At 35.8% G+C, this 21,611-nt stretch overlaps 1 protein-coding gene across 4 annotated transcripts in view; it reads left to right on the forward strand.

The window, feature by feature from the left end:
- Positions 1–21,611, forward strand: part of PXDNL (peroxidasin like) — a 586,539-nt gene that overhangs the window by 20,423 nt on the left and 544,505 nt on the right. The window lies entirely within an intron of this gene.

Genomic DNA, 21,611 nt, shown 5'->3' on the forward strand with positions numbered 1-21,611 from the left:
TTAGGTTTTTGCAAGGCAGATGGGGTTAAGTGGCTTGCCCAAGGCCACACAGCTAGGTAATTATTATTAAGTATTTGAGACCGGATTTGAACCCAGGTACTCCTGACTCCAGGGTCGGTGCTTTATGCACTGCGCCACCTAGCCACCCTGCAAATGGATTTTTTTAGACACTCTAAGAAATCATTTTCAAATAATTATATTTCAGTCTCATCATCATTTCTGTTGTTAATTCCTCTAATATCTTTTCCCTGTATTATAGATAAGTGCTAGATATTCTAATGCTATTATATAAAAGCAATGAGAATAGACCTCATTGTATGCATGTTTATGTGTTTGTGTGTATGAGTAACACACTTAGGTTTCTTTGCAGTCTTTTATGTTGGCTCTTGGACTGAGGTAGAGAGAAACTTTTTTTTATTGTGTTGAGAGGGAAAAAAATCCTGCTAGAACATATTTTAGTTTAGTTTCTTAATTTTATTTTTAAATGTCATGGATATCTTTGATAGACTGGAATAATCTTTGGACCTCTTCCTGGTAAAGAAATGTTTTTAAATTATAAAATAAATAACCAATTTTATTGAAATGTTACTATTTATATGTATTTGTATGTATGTAAATATGTCCACAGATCCAGATCTTAAGTTAAGAACCTCTGTTCTAAACCTATTCTTTTTACCATTTTATCAGTAATGCATGTTTAACTTTATCAAAACATTTCCATTCATTTATTGATCCAAATATATGATTTTCTTTTTCATTATTTTGTTTGATTTCTAATTTTGCCAAATTGATAATCCTTTTGATGGTTAGCTGGCCATATTTGTGTGTTATTAACCCTGTTTGGACAAATGAATAATTTTTTTCTTTTTTTTTACTTTTCATTGTATTCTTTCTTTATTGCTAACTAATCAAAAATAGTAATAATAATAATAATAATGTGCATATGTCGTGAAAAGTTTGCTTTATACTAATCTTTTTTCTCCATTTTAAAATTTTCTTTAATTTATTTATACATTGCAAACATATTCTTGTTTAAGAGTAAAATATCCTTCCCCCACAAAAATATAAAACCTCATGAGAAACAAAGTAAAAGAAAGAGAAAAAATTATGTTCTGATACCATCAGCTCTGTCTTGGGTGGATCATTTTCTTGTTATAAGTCCATCATAGTAGTTACTTCCATATTTTTCCACCTAAAATTGTTGTTGTTATTGATTGTAATTCCCTCTATCCGTCCTCTCCATTACCATCTATAATATTTTCTCTCTCCTTTCACTCTATCCCTTTTCAAAAATGTATTGTGGGACAGCCAAGTGGCAGAGCAGACAGAGCACTGGTGCTGGGTCAAGAAGCTCCAAGCCCACATCCCGCCCCAGAGACCCAGCAACCACCTGACTCGTGGTCCTGAACAGACCACCCAATCCCAGCACCTTGCAAAAAAAGTAAAAAAAAGAAACCATGTTATATCTGACTATCCTCTCCTATGATCTACCCTCTCCTCTATCACCCATATCCCCCCATTCCCTCCCCTTGTCCCTCCTCTCTCCTTTTTCTTCTGGATGTCTATACCCTATTGAATGTGTATGCCTCTCTGAGCCATTTCTGATGAGAAAGAAGGCTCCCTCATTCCCCCTCACCTTCCCTCCTTCCATACTATTGCAAAAGCTACATGAAGTATCTTTTATATGAAATATCTTAGCCTATTCTACCTCTCCATATTCCAGTACATTTCCCTTTCTCTCATTGTCCATTTTTGCCATATATTATATCTTCAAATTCAGCTGTCTCCTGTGCCTCATCTATAAAAGCTCCTTCTACCTACTCTATTAAATGAGAAGGTTCACATGAGTATTATCAGTATCATCGTTCCATGCAAGAATACATGCAGTTGGCGGCTAGGTGGTGCAGTAGCTGGAGCACCGGCTCTGGAGTCAGGAGTACTTGAGTTCAAATCTGGCCTCAGACACTTAATAATTACCTAGTTGTGTGGCCTTGGGCAAGCCACTTAACCCCATTGCCTTGCAAAAAACCCCCAAGAATACATGCAGTTCATCATCACTAAGTCCCTCATAATTTACCCTTCTTGTCCACTCTCTATGCTTCACCTGAGTCCTGTACTTGAAGGTCAAACTTTTTGTTCAGCTTTGGTCGTTTCAACAGGAACATTTGAAATTCCCGTTTCATTGAGAGTCCATCTTTTCCCTGGTAGAGGATGTTAAGTTTTGCTGGGTAGTTGATTCTAGGTTGCATTCCAAGCTCTTTTTCCTTCTAGAATATTATATTCTAATCCCTATGAGCCCTTAATGTAGTTGCTGCTAAATCTTGTGTGATCCTGACTGCAGTTCCATGATATTTGAATTGTGTCCTTCTGGCTGCTTGTAATATTTTCTCTTTGACTTGGGAGTTCTGGAATTTGACTATAATATTCCTGGAGGTTGTTTTTTTTAAATCTCTTTCTGGGGGAGAATGGTGGATTTTCTCAATTTCTAGTTTGTCCTCTGCTTCTAGGATATTAGGGCAATTTTCCTGTAGAAATTCTTTAAAGATGAGGTCAAGGCTGTTTTCCTGATCATGACTTTCAGGTATCCCAATAATTTTAAAATTATCTTTCCTGGATCTATTTTTCCAGATCACTTGTTTTTTCAGTGGGATATTTCATGTTTTCTTTTAATTTTTCATTCTTTTGGTGTTGAACTATTGTGTCTTGATTTCTCCCAAAGTCATCAGCTTCCTTTAACTCCATTCTACATCTGAAGGATTTGTTTTCCTCAGAGAGTTTTCTACTCTCCTTTTACATTTGGAATTCTATGAATTCTGCTTGTTAAAGCATTCTTCTCCTCAATAGCTTTTTAGACTCTTTTATCCATTTTACCTAAAGCTGGTTTTTAACATGTTATTTTCTTCAGCATTTTTTGGATCTTCTTGACTAAGCTGCTGACTTCATTTTCATGTTTTTCCTGCTTCTCTCTTATTTTTTTTCCTAATTTTTCTTCTATCTCCCTTACTTGATTTTCAAAATTTTTTTGAGCTCTATCATAGCCTAAGCCCAACTTCTATATTTCTTGCAGTCTTTAGCTGCAGAAGCTTGGACTTTCTCATCTTCAGATTGAGTATTTTGGTCCTCTATGGAACCAAAGTAATTATCTATGGTCAGGTTCCTTTTTTTTCTGTTTACTCATTTCCCCAGCCTATGCCTGGTTTTGGGGTGCTTCCTGAGCTTTTGAGTATTATTGGGCTACCCCCTGCAGGGACCTCAGTGTGTAAGACTCTGACTGGTCTCCTGGTCTGTATCCTTCCACTTCCTTACCTTCCTTGGACTGAGCACTCTGCATGCAGCTGCCTAGAAGCTCCTGCTGGGTGGCTCCATGGGTCTGCTTCTGTTTCCTGGAATCTAGGCTGTACTGACTGTCAGCCACGCTGAGGGCCTGGGCTTTGCCCTTGCTGTGGCAGAGGTCTTCCTGATGATCTTCCAAGTTATTCTTGGTGCTCCTTGGGGGTGCAGATCAGGAAACTGCTTCTGCTGCCATGAGCAGGCACTCCTAGGTACCCTCAAATGAATAATTTTCTCTATATTTTTGAATAATCTTCATCAATGGAAATTATTTGTTCCTGGAAAATTTGAAAGAATTCTGCTATGAAAAGGAAGATAAACTCTTTGTTTCTTTTTTTTAGGGTTTTTCAAGGCAATGGGGTTAAGTGGCTTGCCCAAGGTCACACAGCTAGATAATTATTAAGTGTCTGAGGCCAGATTTGAACTCAGGTACTCCTGATTCCAGGGCCAGTGCTGTATCTACTGCACCACTTAGCGGCTCCAAGATAAACTCTTTAGACATGGTAAAATACTTCTCAGGATTTGAGGTTGGCAGGTACTACAGGAGATTGCCTTTTTTTTTGCCTCAAAGACTATATACACATGTGTTAAGGGGATGAGTTTAAGTATTTATAAACCACTGTATTAGAGAAAGGCAATTGTCTTGATTTTGAAATGGGAGAATAATCTACAAACTATAAGCAAGTAAGCTTGACTTTAATTTTTGGAATGTATATTTAAAAGAGATGTTCGATGAACATCTATAAAGCCAAACAGTGATTCAAACAAGAGCAGATTATGGAAGAATAAACATACTTCCAATTTCAACAGGATCACTAAAGTAATAAATGAGCGGATGCTGTGAATATAGTTTACCTAGTTTTTTGAATATATTTCATTCTATCTCATGAGGAGAATGGAGAAAAATAAGCTGGTGATAATGAAATTAGATGAATTCAAGATTTATGGCTTAATATCCATCTGTTAGGTGATCTCCAATGGAGTACCTCAAAAAATTCAACCTTGGCCCTGTGCTAAATAACATTTTTATTAATGGCTTGAGTAAAGTGAAAGTATACTCCTCAAATTGATAGGTGGTATGGAAATAAATCTAGCACAGTGGATGGCAGTGTCAGAATCCTAGAAGATTTTGACAGGTTAGAGAACTGGTAGATTCAAATAAGATGAAATTCACCAAGCCTAAGAATCCAGTCTCACACTTTGGTAAGAAAAATAAATTTAACAAATGTAAGGTGGGATAGGCATGGTTAGGCAGTAGTTGTCTTGAAAAGATCTGAGTATGTCAGGACTGTAACTCAGTATGTGAATAAATAATGTGATGTAGACAATAATATCTTAGACTATGGATTGTATTAATAAAGGAATAGGGGAGGTAATAGTCCCATCATATTGAATCCTTGTCAAATCAGTTCTGGGGTAAGCTTCAATTCCGGTGCCATAGTTTAAGAAAGATACTGATAAACTAGAGAGTGAAAGGAGAAAAATAAGGATAATTAGAACAGAATCCTAGTCACATAAGGATTGGTTGAAAGAACTGTGAATTTTTGGTCGAAAAAGAGAAGATTCAGGGGTAACACGATAGCTGTCTTTGTTTCTCTTAGGGATGAGGGATAACACTGGTCTTGTTTAGCCTTAGAATACCAAACCAGAATCAGCAAGTTACAGTTGCAAAGCAGTTAATTAAGACTTGATATTGGGGAAAAGTTCCTAAACAGAACTCCAGTAGCCTTGAATACCTATTATTTTATTTTTTTTTTGAATTTTACAATTTTCCCCCAAATCTCACTTCCTTCCCCCGACCCCTCACAGAAGACAGTCTGATAGTCTTTACATTGTTTCCATGATATACATTGATCAAAATTGAATGTGTTGAGAGAGAATTGAATACCTATTGAAGTCTTTGAAAGTCTTCAAGTAGTAACTGGTTGACTACTTGTTATAATTATATAAAGTGGAGATTCCTTTCATTTGTAGGTTTGACCAAATTACTGCTGAACTTCCAGTTTTTAAGTTCTGAGATTCTATAAAAATTTCTCAAGTATTTAGGAATGATTTTAACTAGCTGAAAGTAGCCACAATAGCCAAGATGACTGAAGATTTTAGTCAGCATCATTTGAATTTACTAACTTTGATTATTTCTTCTACATCTAGCTTATTGAACAATAAGAACTACTGGTATGCAGGCCTGCAAATGGATAGAGAGGAGACTGACATTGATGGACAAAAGCCAAAGTAATAGGTTCAGATTTAGAATGAAACCTTAACTAGGAAAAAGGCTTTTTAAAATTTAATTTTGACTAGAAAGGAATTCAGGATAAATCTTGGATGATATTTAGTTCATGTGTATGTGTGTTTTCCCCCAGGGTTAGATATGTCCCACCCCCAACCCCCAAACACACTCCCTCATGGACGGCCACACCTTTTCCCCCATGAATCATTATTTGACTGATACAATACAGTGGTTTGTTCCATGAATGCCAGAAAGTGTCTGGTGTGGAATTATAGTATCTCTTGTTCATTTATGCTGTAACTGACAGATTGAAGCTGGTTTGGCTCTCAGGAAAAAAAATTAGAAAGAGATTTCTTTTTTTCTTTTATGATTACATCCAAGTCTATCTCCAAGGAATCTTTTTCAAATCACATATTTCAGTATACTGAAGGAGCTTTGAAAGAATTTTTTACTTTCTTCATTTAGTTTGGGCATTTCTTCATCAGCTTGTCTTACATTTAAAAAATGAGCTTAAAGGTTTTTTCTAAGTTGAATTTTAAAAATAAGTTACATAAGTAATCATTTTTTTAAAAAAATTCTGTTACTGATTTGTGAAGAGAACAATAACTCATTTCTAAAATACAATTACAGTAGGTCGAATGGAAAGGGGCTTTAGAAATGCCATAGTTTTTGAAACAGTTCTTTCTCATGAAGACTTTACATCTTATAAAAAAAGCAATATATATGTGTATAGAATGTGTATATATAGAGAATAAATTTAGATGTTAGTTAAGGGAAGGAGGGAGGGTTCTAGTAGTGGGAGGGACCAGGGAAGGTTTCATCTAGAAAGTCCTGTCCTTGGGTTGAGGCTTAATGGAAGTGAATGGCAGAGCATTCCAGTCATAAGCTGGGGGCCCTAATTTGAAGGCACTGATGCAAGAAAAGTATTATGCGTGAGTAAGACCAGGAAGGCCAATTTGGCTGAACTGAGAGAAGGGCTACCAGGTTTTGGTTTGGATTGTGACATTTAATATTCCTACATTCTTATTAACATACAAATACCTAGGGAGGATTTTTATTTTACCTTATTGCTATGTAATTGTTTAAGATCTTAAAGTGGGTAAATTGATGCACATTGTTTAGAATTCGAGAATGTATTTCCCTCACTTAGGCTTACCTCCTAGACCCTGAAACAATTGAAAGTAACTGCATGGAGAACTAAGATACAATTAAGAGAATATTGTTTCTCTAGTTTGGAAGAAACATAATCATGATTAAGCTTGCATGTACTGGAGACATAACTACTTCATTAAAATGTGTATGTAAGATATATATCTTTTTTATAATAAAGTGCAACTTCATCTCTCCCACTATCAAACTAGCACATATTTTAAACATTGCTGATACTTCCCAAAAGAATATGTTCTTAAGACCTATTCTGCTTGTATTTTTCTCTTGAAATTTACCTTCCTCACACAGTTTTCTTCCTTCTAAAATTATCTTTGTGATCAAAAATTAATCTCATAATTTAAATTTCTCTTGAATTTAAAAAACACTAATAAAGTTCCTTTTATGATGCTACTATTGTCTCTGGAGTCAATAGAGAAACAATGAACAAACGAGATGCGGTTGTATGCTTAAGCTGAAAAGATGCCAGACCTGGAAGGGACCTTACAGAGCAGAGAGTCTTGGTAGATTTGATTCTATAAGGACTTTGTCCTAGAGTCCAGATTTAGAGAATGATGATAATACTTGCAAGTCCCTACTATTGAGCGGGTGGGTGTCTTTCATATCCCAAATGAGCTTACCTTGGCCTCCATGCCTGAAGGGTAAGTAGTTTACATTTTACCCCTCCTTCAGGATTCATTGATTTCCTTAAGGGGATTGGGGATTGTCTAGTCTCTCTGATAATGACTCCAGCTCCCCACTCATATTTTCTCAGTTGTAGGGAATGATTCTTTACATTTGAGTTTTATTTAATCTTAATCATTGAATTTGCACTGAAAAAGGAATATTTATTTCAAAAGGCATAATCACAAAAGTACAGATTTACTTCCAATAGGCAAGTTTTACTTCTCACCCTTTGTGCCATTTCAGTCTTTTGAGTGCTAGAAGATTATGTTCATAGTTTAGTTCGTTTCCCATAAAGCACAGTCCCAGTCCCAAGTTTAAAACCCACTTTGTACTTAAGAACTAGGTACCTGACAGCTGAACTGCTGCCTGAACCTTCTTGCCTACCATCCTGGTTCCAGGTCTCCATGGCTCTGACTCTCAGGCCACTGGATATCTCCTCTGATCTTGTATTCTAGGAGGACTAACAATGTAGATTAAAGGGAAAAAAAACAAAACTTCTCCCCACCTCCCCTACCCCTCACTCTAACTTATTTTTCAGAGTTGGGAGAAAAGAGGGAAGGAAGGAAATATTTCTTTCCTCATCAGTTCATTTCATGGCACCCATGCTTTGAGGGAATTGTGATCTTCATCCTTTAGAAGCAACAGATAAGAGTGGTTAAAAGAGTACTAGAAAGAGATAAACTGCCTCTTTTTTTTTTATTTGAGACAATTGGGCTAAAATGACTTGCCAGGGTCATATGGCTAATAAGTGTCTGAGGCCAGAATTACACTCATGTCTTCCTGATTCCAGGGCTGGTGCTTTTAACCACTGTGCTACCTCTCATTTTTGCCAGTTTAAAAGATGTAGGTAATCAATCAAAGGAAGCTTCTCCCAGTAGGGGATGCAGGAACCTCCATGTTAGATAATCTGGACATAATCCATATTCCCCTCGAGGCCACATTAGGCAAAACTGATTATCCCCAGAAAACTGGGTTACCTACATAATGCTACTCTGAGAGAAATTGTGTGTGAGACTAGTATATATGAAGACATATGTATGAGGTTGAATGAAAATGTAGACTTTGTTTCAAATATTGTGTTCAGTCAAAATAGGAGAGAATTAAGAGAATGAAACTGAAAATGAAATCAATAAAAAAAGAGCAAACCTTAAATATAATTAACAAATTCATGATATTTTTCTGCCTAAATACTTTTTCTGTTTAAGCACATCAACATTCTGCTGAATTGTGGTAGTTTCATGAACTGTGACCAAACTCCACCCTACCACCCAAAGAAACCCTGATTCCAAAGTCATTTCATTCCCTAGTGTCCACCTTCTGATCATTAGCTCTTCTAGATAAAGCTAAGCTATTAATAATAGCAGCTAATACTTCTTTAGCGTTTACTAATTGCTTTCCATGTATTTTTTCATTTGATCTTCCAAACAACCTAGGGAGATGAGTGCTTTTTTTTAATCTCTATTTTATAGATGAGGAAACTGAGACAGAGAGAGAGGTTAAGTGGTTTGCCTTGGGTCACAGCCAATTTTGCAGTCTATAGGTAAAGGTTTTTTTTTTAGCAGAACCTTCTAGAGCTTGGGCCCTCTTGGAATGGCCTTTGGGGGCTCAGAATATCTCCTAGACTATGGTGAGGCATTGGAGAGGGACTTTAGTGGAGGCTAAGGGATTGGGATGTATTTCTAAAAATCATTTGACTATGTCACCTTGCTATGACCTGAGAAAACTTTTTTCTAAAACATTTCTACCAGTAGCTCTTTCTCTTATTCCAGAAAATCTTCTGTGTTTTACATCAGTTTATTTGGCCTATTTAAGTCAATAGAACAAGATTTTAAAGAGAAATATTTCCATTTGCCTTAGAAAGCAGAGTACACAGTCAAAAATAGCAAGGTAGGCCAAGTTCTATCTGGACGGTTTTTCATCTTTCACAGAAGGAGAATAAGTAAAAGTATTGGGATATTTAAAAAAAATTTTTTCCTCATACTTTCTTCCCTTCTCCTCCCTCCCATCCCAAAGCTTCCCTGAATAACCCCTTTCTTTATAGCAATCTTCTACAGGCAATATAATGGAATTAAAAGATCTCTGGACTCCTAAGAGTTGGATCTGAGTCTGAGATCTGCCATATTTCGGGCTATGTTTCCTTCAGGAAGGAACTGAGCCTCAACTTATAAGACTCAAAAATCATCATGTATACAAAAGTTCTTTGGAAAATAAAACTTTATATTTAATTGTAATATATAACCTGAATTCTCTTCTGTATTGGTTATTTGTTTTGAATGTCAAATAAGACGTTCTATGCTTTTGTATTCTGTTAAAGGGCCAAGTCCACAACCATTCAACTATTTTTTGTATAGATGCCATCCAACACGGTACATTTTCAAACATATGGATTTTAAAAGCCTACACAAAGTATCCCAAAAGACTTAGTGTAATTTTATGCTATCAGAACTCATAGTAGGAAAGAATTAGAAGCTTTTGTAGCTTTTATAGGCATCAAGATATGTTGTTAGAGAAGCATTGTAGATGGAGAAGGAATAGTGGGAAAAACTGATATTGGAGTCATGGAAGAAACTCAAGTTCAAGTATGCTCCCTGAACATGCTCTATGACTTTAGGAAAGTCATTGAACATCCTAGTGTCCCATAAGGTGATCTTAGAAAAACATGAAGAACCTTGCATGAAATAATGAAGAGTGAAATGAGTAGAACCAAGAGAATACTGAGTACAGTAACAGCAATATTATTTTAAGATCAACTTGAGTGTACAAATCATTTTTCACTATTATAAGTGCCCAAATTAGATATAAAAGGACATATTAAGGAAAATGCTGTTTACATCCAGAGAAAGAATAAATAGAATAAAAAGTACATATAGAATGATTTTTATATGTTTATATATTTATGTCTTATCTATATCTATATCAGTGTCTATCATCTCTAAGGGGGAGGGAATAGAAGAAAAAAGAAATGTATATGATAACTTTATTATCTATTTAGAAAAATAGCTAGTTATATATAAAAATAGATTTGCAATGTCATTTGCAATTATCTTTTTAAAAATTATACTATATTATGGAAATGCTTATTTTGTTCCATAAATTAAAAATGAATTAAAATTTTTAAAAAAGTTTGTATTTCAGAGTAGTTGGCAGGTTGCAAGAGGCAAAAAAGAAGAGGAACATAAAAGAATTGCACCACTGGTTGAAGTTGAAGGGGCATAATAGTTTATGTGAGAGAGGAAGCAGAGCTCCTCATAAGAGGTTCTGTTCTCTGCCAAGGAGAATTATTCTTGGACTAAAAAGGACTAAACTAAAATAAACAATAAAGAATTTAAACCCCAAATAAATATTTTAATAGTAATAAGATCCCTAGGTTTTCTTGATAATAGTAATAATAGATGATATCTTTATAGTGCTTTATATATAATCTTATGATAATTTTCATTCTCCAAATGGTTCTTTGAGTTAGGTAGAGGAAGATCTAAGTTTAGAGAAGTTGGTCCTCAGAGTCAAATAATTAGTAACTGTGAACACAGACTTTAAAGTCAGCAGTCTTTCCACTGCATCATAGTCAGATCAGCAGGCCCGGACAAACCCCAAGTCAAGGTCTTGAAAGAGCTTCAGATGTCTTTTTAGAATCCCTATTAGTGAAGATCAGGTGGGATGCTATAGGGCTGGAGAAATTCAAATGTCCCGATTTTTAATAAAGGTAAGAAGTCGAATCCAAAACCTATCCCATGGTGGATATGAATCCTGTTTCTGGCAAAATTCTATGACAACTTTATAATAATAATAAGCTAACATTTATATGAGGCAGCTAGTAGATTCTTCAGTGACTAGAGGGGAATCGGGAGACTAGAGTTTAAATCTAGCCTCAGATACTTAATACTTGTATGACCCAAGGAAAGTTTCTTAATATATTTGCCTCAGATTCTTCAATTGTAAAATGGGGCTATTAAAAAGATTTACCTTGCCAGAGTTGTAAGGGTCAAATGAATGCTTGGCACATAGTTGGCACTATATAAATGCTTATTCCTTCCCTTCCTACTTACATACTTGGCCATACTTCCCGGTTTCTTCTCTTGTATTATTTGGAGATTGATATAGAGATACTTAATACTCATTTGTTACCAATTTTAAGTGACCTTTCTCTATACTGAATCAAATATTTTTTGGTAATTTTTTTTTAGGTTTCTGTAAGGCAATGGGGTCAAGTGGCTTGCCTGAGGCCACACAGCTAGGTAATTATTAAGTGTCTGAGTCTGGATTTGAACCCAGGGCTGGTATTCTATACATTGTGCCACCTAGCTGCCCCCATTTATGATTTCTTATAGAACAATAGTATTCCATAGTTTTATATACCATAACTTGTTCAGCCATTCCCCAATTGATGGGCATCCCCTCAGTTTCCAATTCTTTGCCACTACAAAAAGAATTGCTGTGAATATTTTGGAACATGTCAGATTTTTCCCTTTTTTTTATAAATTTTTCTGGATATAGATCTAGAATTGAGATTGCTGGATCAAAGGGTATGAACAGTTTTATTGTTCGGTGGACATAGTTCCAAATTGCTATCCAATAATCAAATGTTTTTTAAAAAGAATTATAATGACAGAGAGATGTATTATCTTCAACCTTTAGTTAGTTGCTACATGGTATAACATAATATAGAATACTACTTGTGAAAGCCTGCCTTTTGCCCTAAATTAATATAATGATAAAAATTTTATATAGATGGCAAAGTAGCTATAAAAAAATTAAACAATACCTGCTCTTAAACCTTTATTCTAATGGAACCCTTTGTATTCCTTTAGTATCTGGTACTTTTTGATTTAATCACTGTTAATATCTTTATTTTTCATTTTTATTTTTTTATTTTTTTATTTATTTTTATTAAAGATATTATTTGAGTTTTACATTTTCCCCCAATCTTGCTTCCCCCCACCCCACAGAAAGTACTCTGTCAGTCTTTACTTTGTTTCCATGTTGTACCTTGTTCCAAATAGGGTGTGATGAGAGAGAAATCATATCCTTAAGGAGAAGTCTAAGAGGTAACAACATCAGACAATAAACTATCTGTTTTTTTTCTAAATTAAAGGCAATAGTCCTTGCACTTTGTTCAAACTCCACAGCTCCTTATCTGGATGCAGATGGTACTCTCCTTTGCAGACAGCCCAAAATTGTTCCCGATCGTTGCACTGATGGAATGAGCAAGTCCTTCAAGGTTGAACATCACTCCCATGTTGCTGCTAGGATGTACAGTGTTTTTCTGGTTCTGCTCATCTCACTCAGCATCAGTTCATGCAAATCCCTCCAGGTTTCCCTGAAATCCCGTCCCTTCTGGTTTCTAATAGAATAGTGTTCCATGACATACATATACTACAGTTTGCTAAGCCATTCCCCAATTGAAGGACATTTACTGGATTTCCAATTCTTTGCCACCACAAACAGGGCTGCTATAAATATTTTTGTACAAGTAATGTTTTTACCCTTTTTCCTCATCTCTTCAGGGTATAGACCCAATAGTGGTATTGCTGGGTCAAAGGGTATGCACATTTTTGTTGCCCTTTGGGCATAGTTCCAAATAGCTCTCCAGAAGGGTTGGATGAGTTCACAGCTCCACCAACAGTGTAATAGTGTCCCAGATTTCCCACATCCCTTCCAACAATGATCATTATCATTCCTGGTCATACTGGCTAATGTTAGAGGTGTGAGGTGGTACCTCAGAGAAGCTTTAATTTCCATTTCTCTAATAATTAATGATTTAGAACATTTTTTCTTATGGCTATGGATTACTTTGATCTCCTCATCTGTACATTGCCTTTGCATATACTTTGACCATTTGTCAATTGGGGAATGGCTTTTTGGTTTAAAAATATGTCTCAGTTCTCTGTCTATTTTAGAAATGAATCCTTTGTCAGAATCATTAGTTGTAAAGATTGTTTCCCAATTTACTACATTTCTTTTGATCTTGGTTACAATTGGTTTTATCTGTGCAAAAGCTTATTAATTTAATGTAATTGAAATCATCTAATTGGTTTTTGGTGATGTTCTCCAACTCTTCCTTAGTCATAGACTGTTCCCCTTTCCATAGATCTGACAGGTAGACTAGTCCTTGATTTTCTAATTTGCTTATAGTATTGTTTTTTATGTCTATGTCCTGTAACCATTTGGATCTTATCTTGGTAAAGGGTGTGAGGTGTTGGTCTAATCTAAGTTTCTTCCATACTAACTTCCAATTTTCCCAGCAATTTTTATCAAAGAGGGAGTTTTTATCCCAATGGCCAGATTCTTTGAGTTTATCAAACAGCAGATTACTTTAATTATCTCCTGCTTTTACACCTAGTCTATTCCACTGGTCCACCACTCTATTTCTTAGCCAATACCAAATAGTTTTGATGACTGATGTTTTACAATGTAATTTTAGATTGGGTAGGGCTAAGCCACCTTCTTTTGCACTTTTTTTCATTAATCTTCTGGCAATTCTTGACTTTTTATTTCTCCATAAGAATTTAATTACAATTTTTTCTTACTCGTTAAAGTAATTTTTTTGGAATTTTGATTGGTAGGGCACTAAACAGATAGTTTAGTTTTGGTAGAATTGTCATTTTTATTATATTAGCTCTACCTATCCATGAGCAGTTGATATTTGCCCAGTTATTTAAATCTAATTTAATTTGTGTGAGAAGTGTTTTATAATTGTTTTCAAAAAGATTCTGAGTCTGTCTTGGCAAATAGACTCCCAAATATTTTATATTGTCTGAGGTTACTTTGAATGGGATTTCTCTTTCTAGCTCTTCCTGCTGTTTCTTGCTAGACATATATAGAAAAGCTGAGGATTTATGAGGGTTTATTTTATAACCTGCAACTTTGCTAAAATTGCTAATTGTTTCCAGTAGTTTTTTAGATGATTTCTTGGGATTTTCTAGGTAGAGCATCATATCATCTGCAAAGAGTGAGAGTTTTGTCTCTTCCTTCCCAATTCTAATTCCTTCAATTTCTTTTTCTTCTCTAATTGCTGCTGCTAACATTTCTAATACAATATTGAATAGTAGTGGTGATAACGGGCACCCTTGTTTCACCCCTGATCTTATTGGGAATGCCTCTAGCCTCTCCCCATTGAGTATAATGCTTGTTGATGGTTTCAGATAGATACTGCTAATTATTTTAAGGAACAGTCCATTTATTCCTACACTCTCTAGTGTTTTTAATAGGAATGGATGCTGTATTTTGTCAAAAGCTTTTTCAGCATCTATTGATATGATCATATGATTTCTGATAGGTTTGTTGTTGATATAATTAAGGATACTAACAGTTTTCCTAATATTGAACCAACCCTGCATTCCTGGAATAAATCTACTTGATCATAATGTATTATCCTAGTGATGACTTGTAATTATTTTGCTAAGATTTTATTTAGGATTTTTGCATCTATATTCATCAGGGAGATAGGTTTATAATTTTCTTTCTCTGTTTAACTCTTCCTGGTTTAGGTAACAGTACCATATTGGTTTCATAGAAAGAGTTAAGCAGAGTTCCATCTTTCCCTATTTTTCCAAAGAGTTTCTATAGGATTGGAACCAATTGTTCCTTAAATGTTTGGTAGAATTCACTTGTGAATCCATCAGGCCTTGGAGATTTTTTTTTTTTTAGGGAGTTCAATAATGGCTTGTTGAATTTCTTTTTTCTGAGATAGGGTTGCTTAGGTATTTAGTCTCTTCTTCATTTAACCTGGGCAACTTATATTTTTGTAAATATTCATCCATTTCACTTAGATTATCATATTTATTGGCATAGAGTTGGGCAAAATAATTTCGAATTATTATTTTAATTTCCTCCTCATTGGTGGTGAGTTCACCTTTTTCATTTATGATACTAGCTATTTGGTTTTCTTCTTTTTTTTAAATCAAATTGACCAGAGGTTTATCAATTTTATTGGTTTTTTCATAATACCAACTTTTGGTTTTATTTATTAATTCAATAGTTTTTTTGCTTTCAATTTTATTAATTTCTCCTTTAATTTTTAGAATTTCTAATTTGGTACTTAATTGGGGATTTTTGATTTGTTCTTTCTCTAATTTTTTTAGTTGCATGTTTAGTTCATTGATTTCCTCTTTCTCCAATTTATTCATATAAGCATTTAGAGCTATAACCCCTGAGAGTTGCTTTGAATGAATCCCATAGGTTTTGGTATGTTGCTTCATTATTATCATTATCTAGGAAAAAATGGTTAATTCTTTCTATAATTTGTTTTTTGGTCCGTTCATTTTTTAAAATGAGGTTATTCATTTTCCAATTTGTTATGGGTCTATATCTCCTTGGCTTAGTATTGCACATGACTTTTATTGTATTGTGATCTGAGAGAGATGTATTCACTATTTCTGCCTTTATGCAGTTGATCATTAGGTTTTTATGTCCTAGTACATGGTCAATTTTTGTATAAGTTCCATGTACTGCAGGGAAAAAGGTATATTCCTTTCTATCCCCATTCAGTTTCCTCCATAAATCTACCATATCTAATTTTTTCAACAATCTATTTACCTCCCTAATTTCTTTCTTGTTTGTTTTATGATTCGATTTATCTAGATCTGATAATGGGAGGTTGAGGTCTCCCACTTGTAGAGTTTTGCTATCTATGTCTTCCTGTAATTCTTTCAGCTTCTCCTCTAAGAATTTGGATGCTGTCCCACTGGGTGCATATATATTCAATATTGAAATGATTTTATTGTCTATGGTACCTTTTAGGAGGATATAGTTTCCTTCCTTATCTCTTTTAATGCTATTTTTGCTGCTGCTTTGTCTGAGATAAGGATTGCTACCCCTGCTTTTTTTTACTTCAGCTGAAGCAAAATATATTTTGCTCCAACCTTTTACCTTTACTCTATATGTATCTCTCTGCTTCAAATGAGTTTCTTGTAAGCAGCATATTGCAGGATTCTGGTTTTTAATCCACTCTGCTATTTGCTTACGTTTTAAGGGAAAGTTCACCCCATTCACATTTAAGGTTATGATTACTAATTCTTTATTGCCCTCTGTGCTATCTTCCCTCTGTTTCTATTTTTCCCCCTTTCCCCTCTTTTATCCATATTCCCCAGTCTTTTGTTTCTGAAAACCACCCCCTTCAGTGTGTTTGCCCTCCTATATCACACCCTCCCCTTTCTTTCCCCTTTCCCTTTTTCCTTTTTCCCTTCCCTTCCTTTTATTATTTCCCCTTATTTCCCCCACTCACCTTCCCTTTCTCCATCCCCCCCTCCCCTTTTCCCCTTTTAATACTTGAAAGGTTAGATGTTTTATAAGTTAACTGAGTATGTGTAGGTTGACTTTAAGCCAAGTCTGATGAGAAGAAGATTCAGGTGTTTCTCCTCTGCTCCCTTCTTCCCCACTATTACCACAGGTTTTTTGTACCTCTTAGTGTAATGAGATTTACCCTATTCAATCCCCTCCCTCCTCCCGTCTCTTTCCTGTCCCCCTTCTTAGGGCGGTAATGCTTTTTTTTTAGATCATTCTATCTAAGTCATAGAAAATTATGAGTGTCTCACCCTTCTAGTTCTGTATATTCTATCGAATAGAGTCTAAATTCCTGAGAGTTATTAGAGTCTTTCTCCCAAATGGGGTTAAATCCAGTTACATCCCATTAGATAGTAGTCTCATGGATAGGTCATGAATGTCCATCATTTCTGGCAAGGTGTATTCTCTCTGTTAGAGTTACATTTCTTGCATTTTTTTCTTTTACTGCCCCCCCCCCTTTTATTACCTTTTCATGTGTCTCTTGAACCTCCTGTTTGATGTCCAAATTTTCTGTTTAGCTCTGATCTTTTCATCAGAAATTTTTGGAATTCTTCCATTTCTTTAAATGTCCATCTTTTTCCCTGGAAGAGTAGGCTCAGCTTTGCAGGAAAGTAGATTCTTGGCTGCATTCCAAGCTCCCGTGCTCTTCAAAATATCTCGTTCCAGGCCCTTCGATCCCTTAATGTTGATGCAGCCAGGTCCTGCATGATCCTTACTGTGGCTCCTTGATATTTAAATTGTTTCTTTCTGGCTGCTTGCAGGATTTTCTCTTTTATCTGATAGTCCTGCAGTTTGGCCACAACATTCCTTGGTGTTTTCATTTTAGGATCTTTTTCTGGTAGGGATGGATGTACTCTTTCAGTAACTACTTTGCCCTCCAATTCCATGATATCAGGGCAGTTTTTCCGTCACTAGATCCTGTAATATTAAGTCCAGGCTTTTTTTCTCTTCAATGTTTTCAGGAAGTCCTATAATTTTCAGCTTGCCCCTCCTCGATCTGTTCTCAAGGTCAGTGGTTTTGTTGATGAGGTATTTTACATTTGCTTCTATTTTTTCTATTTTTTGATTTTGTTTAACTGACTCTTGCTGTCTGGTGGTGTCATTAGTTTCTGTAGACTACATTCTTTTTTGGAGGGAGGAGTTTTCTTCATTAACCTTTTGCAACTCCTTTTCCAATTGATCAGTTCTACTTTTGAAAGAGCTTTCCATTTGACCAATTGAGGTTTTGAGAGAATTAATTTCTTTTTGCATTTGCTGATTTGAGGATCTGAGAGAATTATTCTCGTTTTGAAATTGTCCAATTGATGATCTCAGAGATTTATTCTCCTTTTGTGTTTGTCCAATTGTACTTTCTAAGGTTTTGTTTTCTTGTTGCAAGGTCTTAGGTGTCTCTCCCAAATTTTTAAGCTCCTTCCTTATTTCTTTGAGGAAGTCTTTCTGTGTTGGAGACCAGATTGTATTTTCCTCAGAGGTTCCAGGTCTCTCTGAGTTGGGGTCTTTCCCTTCCAGGAATTTGTCTATGGATACACCTTTCTGCTGACCCTTCTTCATTATGCTAAGACCTTGAGTTGGGTGGGGCTGATTCACCTGGGCTTGGGATCACTAAAGGCTTTACTGAGTGCACTTTCTCTGGCTGGCCAGTAGGAGGTGCTGGTTGCCCTCTCTGGAGTGTCTGTGACCTGGGTTGAGAGGCCTTCTCCCTTTGCCTGAAGGGAGGAGTTGGAACTATTGAATTCTTTTGCCTTCAATCAATGGTGGGCTTTACCCTGGCCTGAGGTCATTCCTCAGCTGGGCTGGTTCTTAGGCTCATACACCTGGGCCTGAGGCAGAAGTAGTTTGTAATTGTTTGTTTTGGAGGAGGTGTCAGTGCAATGGTGGCATGGGCTCAGAGTTTCTCATACTGAAGGAGCCCAGTGATGGTGTCTGCAGCTCTCCTGCACCAGACCTCTCCCTGCAGCCCCTTCCCCAAGCTCCAGGGGGATAGCACCAACACCAGTGCCTCTGCTTCCCCGTGGACCCAAGCCCCTTTCGTCTAGCCCCACCGCTGATCCAGCAGTTCCCACTCTCTGGCCCTCAGACTCCCGGTTCCAATTCAGCTCTTACTCTAGCTGTTCTGGGTGTGATTCTGACCCGCCCGAATTCTACCAAAGCTGCAGCGGGAGACGAATCCTGTGGTAGATGTTCTTTCTTCTGGCTTTTCTCTCTGGGTTCCATGAGTCGGACTTCCTCTAAGACGTTTGTTTCATGTGATAGATGGGGAAGAGATCAGGAGACTCTAGAACTGTGCCTGTCTTCTCTCCACCATCTTGGCCGGAAGTCCCCTGTTAATATCTTTAGATGGTATTTATTAAGATCTTGTAAAAATTTTTTTAGTTTTTTTTTTGCAAGGCAAATGAGGTTAAGTGGCTTGCCCAAGGCCACACAGCTAGGTAATTATTAAGTGTCTGAGACTGGATTTGAACCCAGGTACTCCTGATTCCAGGGCTGGTGCTTTATCCACTGTGCCACCTAGCCACCCCAAGATCTTGTAATATTCATATTAATATAATAATATTAATTAACATTGTGTCTCTGAATTGGAAGACTAGGTCTTGTTATGTTGAAAACTTAATTTGTCTCTTACCAGATAGTGAGACAATAATATTAATGCAGAGACTTATTCTAGTTGGGTGGAGAAGACAGTGTTGGAATAAATGAGTGCTCGTCCAGGTAATCACCCCTTTGGATATCACCATTCTTCATGTCTGTTGATTTTAGTAAGGGCAAATGAGAAGGATATCTTTGCACACCATTTCCTTCACTATAATAAACATAATTGTGTGAAGCATATCTTCATGCTATGATGAGATGGTCCTCTTTGGTTACAAAGGATGAACATTGTTTTAAATAAAAAAAATACATGCGATTCCTTTTACTTTTGATTTCATATATGTATTTTAGATCTTTTTAAAGACTCTCTTTTCCCCTCATCTCGATAGCTGTGTTTGGCCCAATATAAATGGAAGATATCAGTATTATATGCAAATAACTCTAACACAGGCAAATGAGAATCTCATTTTAAGCCTAAATCACTTAGGTATTCTAAACCACACACAATCTCAGGTCCAGAGCTATGCTTTTGAGAATTGTCCTAACAGCTGAGCACTGCTCTAATCATACCCCAGGCCTCAGACATAATGAAATGATTTAAGTAAACCAAGGATAAGTAATTCTCTTGTATCCAGGGATGAATTTCATGAATAAAAAACACAAGAATTAGCATCAAACTTAAGTAAAGATACTTTCAGAATTAGTTCTCAGAAAAATGCATTTCAAATTGGTCAAAGTAGATTTCAATTAGTATGGTAAATGGTCTTTGATAAAGAAATAAAAAATGATCTTTCAAATTAGATAGCTAACTATACTATGCTTTTGAGGGGGAGATTGGGTGGGAAGTGAAAAATGTATGGCAGATACGTGAGGTATAATAAATTAAAGACCCAAAGAAAAATATATTATTAATATAATATTATTCTTCAAATTTTTGCTTCTTCATGACAAAGAACTTTATGATTCTGTTTTCCCTGATACCCTTCTTTCCTTTTGCTTTACTCTACTTTCACTTTATCCATTTGGTCTTCCCTAATTCCTTTCCCTCTATACTCCTGTTAGTTCACCTGCTTGCTCTTAGAATCCCTGTTAATCTGTTAGAGGCAGAAAGCTCTGTGTTGCTTTACTTCTTAAGCCTTCAGAGTTCTCCAAAGCCCATAATCTCACATGTGAATGCTAGGTCTGACTTCTGGTTCCTGTGCAAGCCTATTTACTTTTGGCCTTCTTTATTCATAACCTTCCAGCACAAAACCTGTTCCAACTAAGCTTTTTAAATTACACAGAGGTGTGCATTTATACAACATGGTGTAACCTATAAACATTAAATAATACTACCTATCCATGACTATTTGCATAATAGGATTTGCTTCAAGTCCTTAAATTGGTTTTTTCTTTATCAGGAATTGTTTCCAAGTAATTAGGAGGAGAAAGAAGACTTTGATGGATGTGATCCTTCAGTGATCACATCAAAACCAGGTTTGGATAGCTTCCAGGAAAGATGGGAATAAAAGCATCAGCCCAACTGAAATCATTTATCTGGCAAGATAAAAGCTCACTTTACTAAGTAGCTAGTTTTTGCATGTTTTCATTTCAGAATTGTTACCACAAGTTTTGTGTGCTCTTTGGAAAGACTAAGAGATATGCTTTAGAGCAAACTGTCAAAAAGAACTTGTTAGGCTAGGATTGCAAATAAAATATTGCTTCTGGCATAGTCACTGGAATGTAAAAAAATATACATGCAATATTAAAGCATATAATCAATGACTGCATTGTATTCAATTTAAAATTTAAAGTTAGAGAAATATAATTTTCTTGAGGATCTGACGGTTGCTAATGAGATGGCTAGTGCAGGAGAATAACGGTTTTGGTATTTTACTATTTGACAACGTTGTCTTGCTGAAAGTCTTAAAATTTGTTGACAGTCCCCCTCTCAACACCATTATTTATGTTAGGAGAGCATCTGGGTTCAGCAACATTAGCTTGAATAACCCAAACTGTTCATTGGATTTTTAATCTAAATTTCTTCATTGTCCACAGAGCGGTTCTTAAAAAAAATTTCTGGCATTGCATATTGTAGGGGCTTTACTGCCTGTTTGTTGAATGGAATTCAGTTTTCCCAATATACCCCCTAAAGCATTGTGTCAAACTTAATTAGAAAGAAATCTCTGAGGGCCACACATTGCTTTTAGAAAAATCACAAATTAATGTCATACTTTTATTTATTTTGCTAAAGGTTTTCAAATTACATTTAAATTTGGTTCTGGTCCATTTGAGAATTTTAGGCAACTGTCAAATATAATGAATTACATAACAGTTGCTGATGATCATGGTTAGAAAACTTCTTCAC

This window comes from Macrotis lagotis, chromosome X (assembly GCF_037893015.1).
Source record: "Macrotis lagotis isolate mMagLag1 chromosome X, bilby.v1.9.chrom.fasta, whole genome shotgun sequence".
NCBI lineage: Eukaryota > Metazoa > Chordata > Mammalia > Peramelemorphia > Peramelidae > Macrotis > Macrotis lagotis.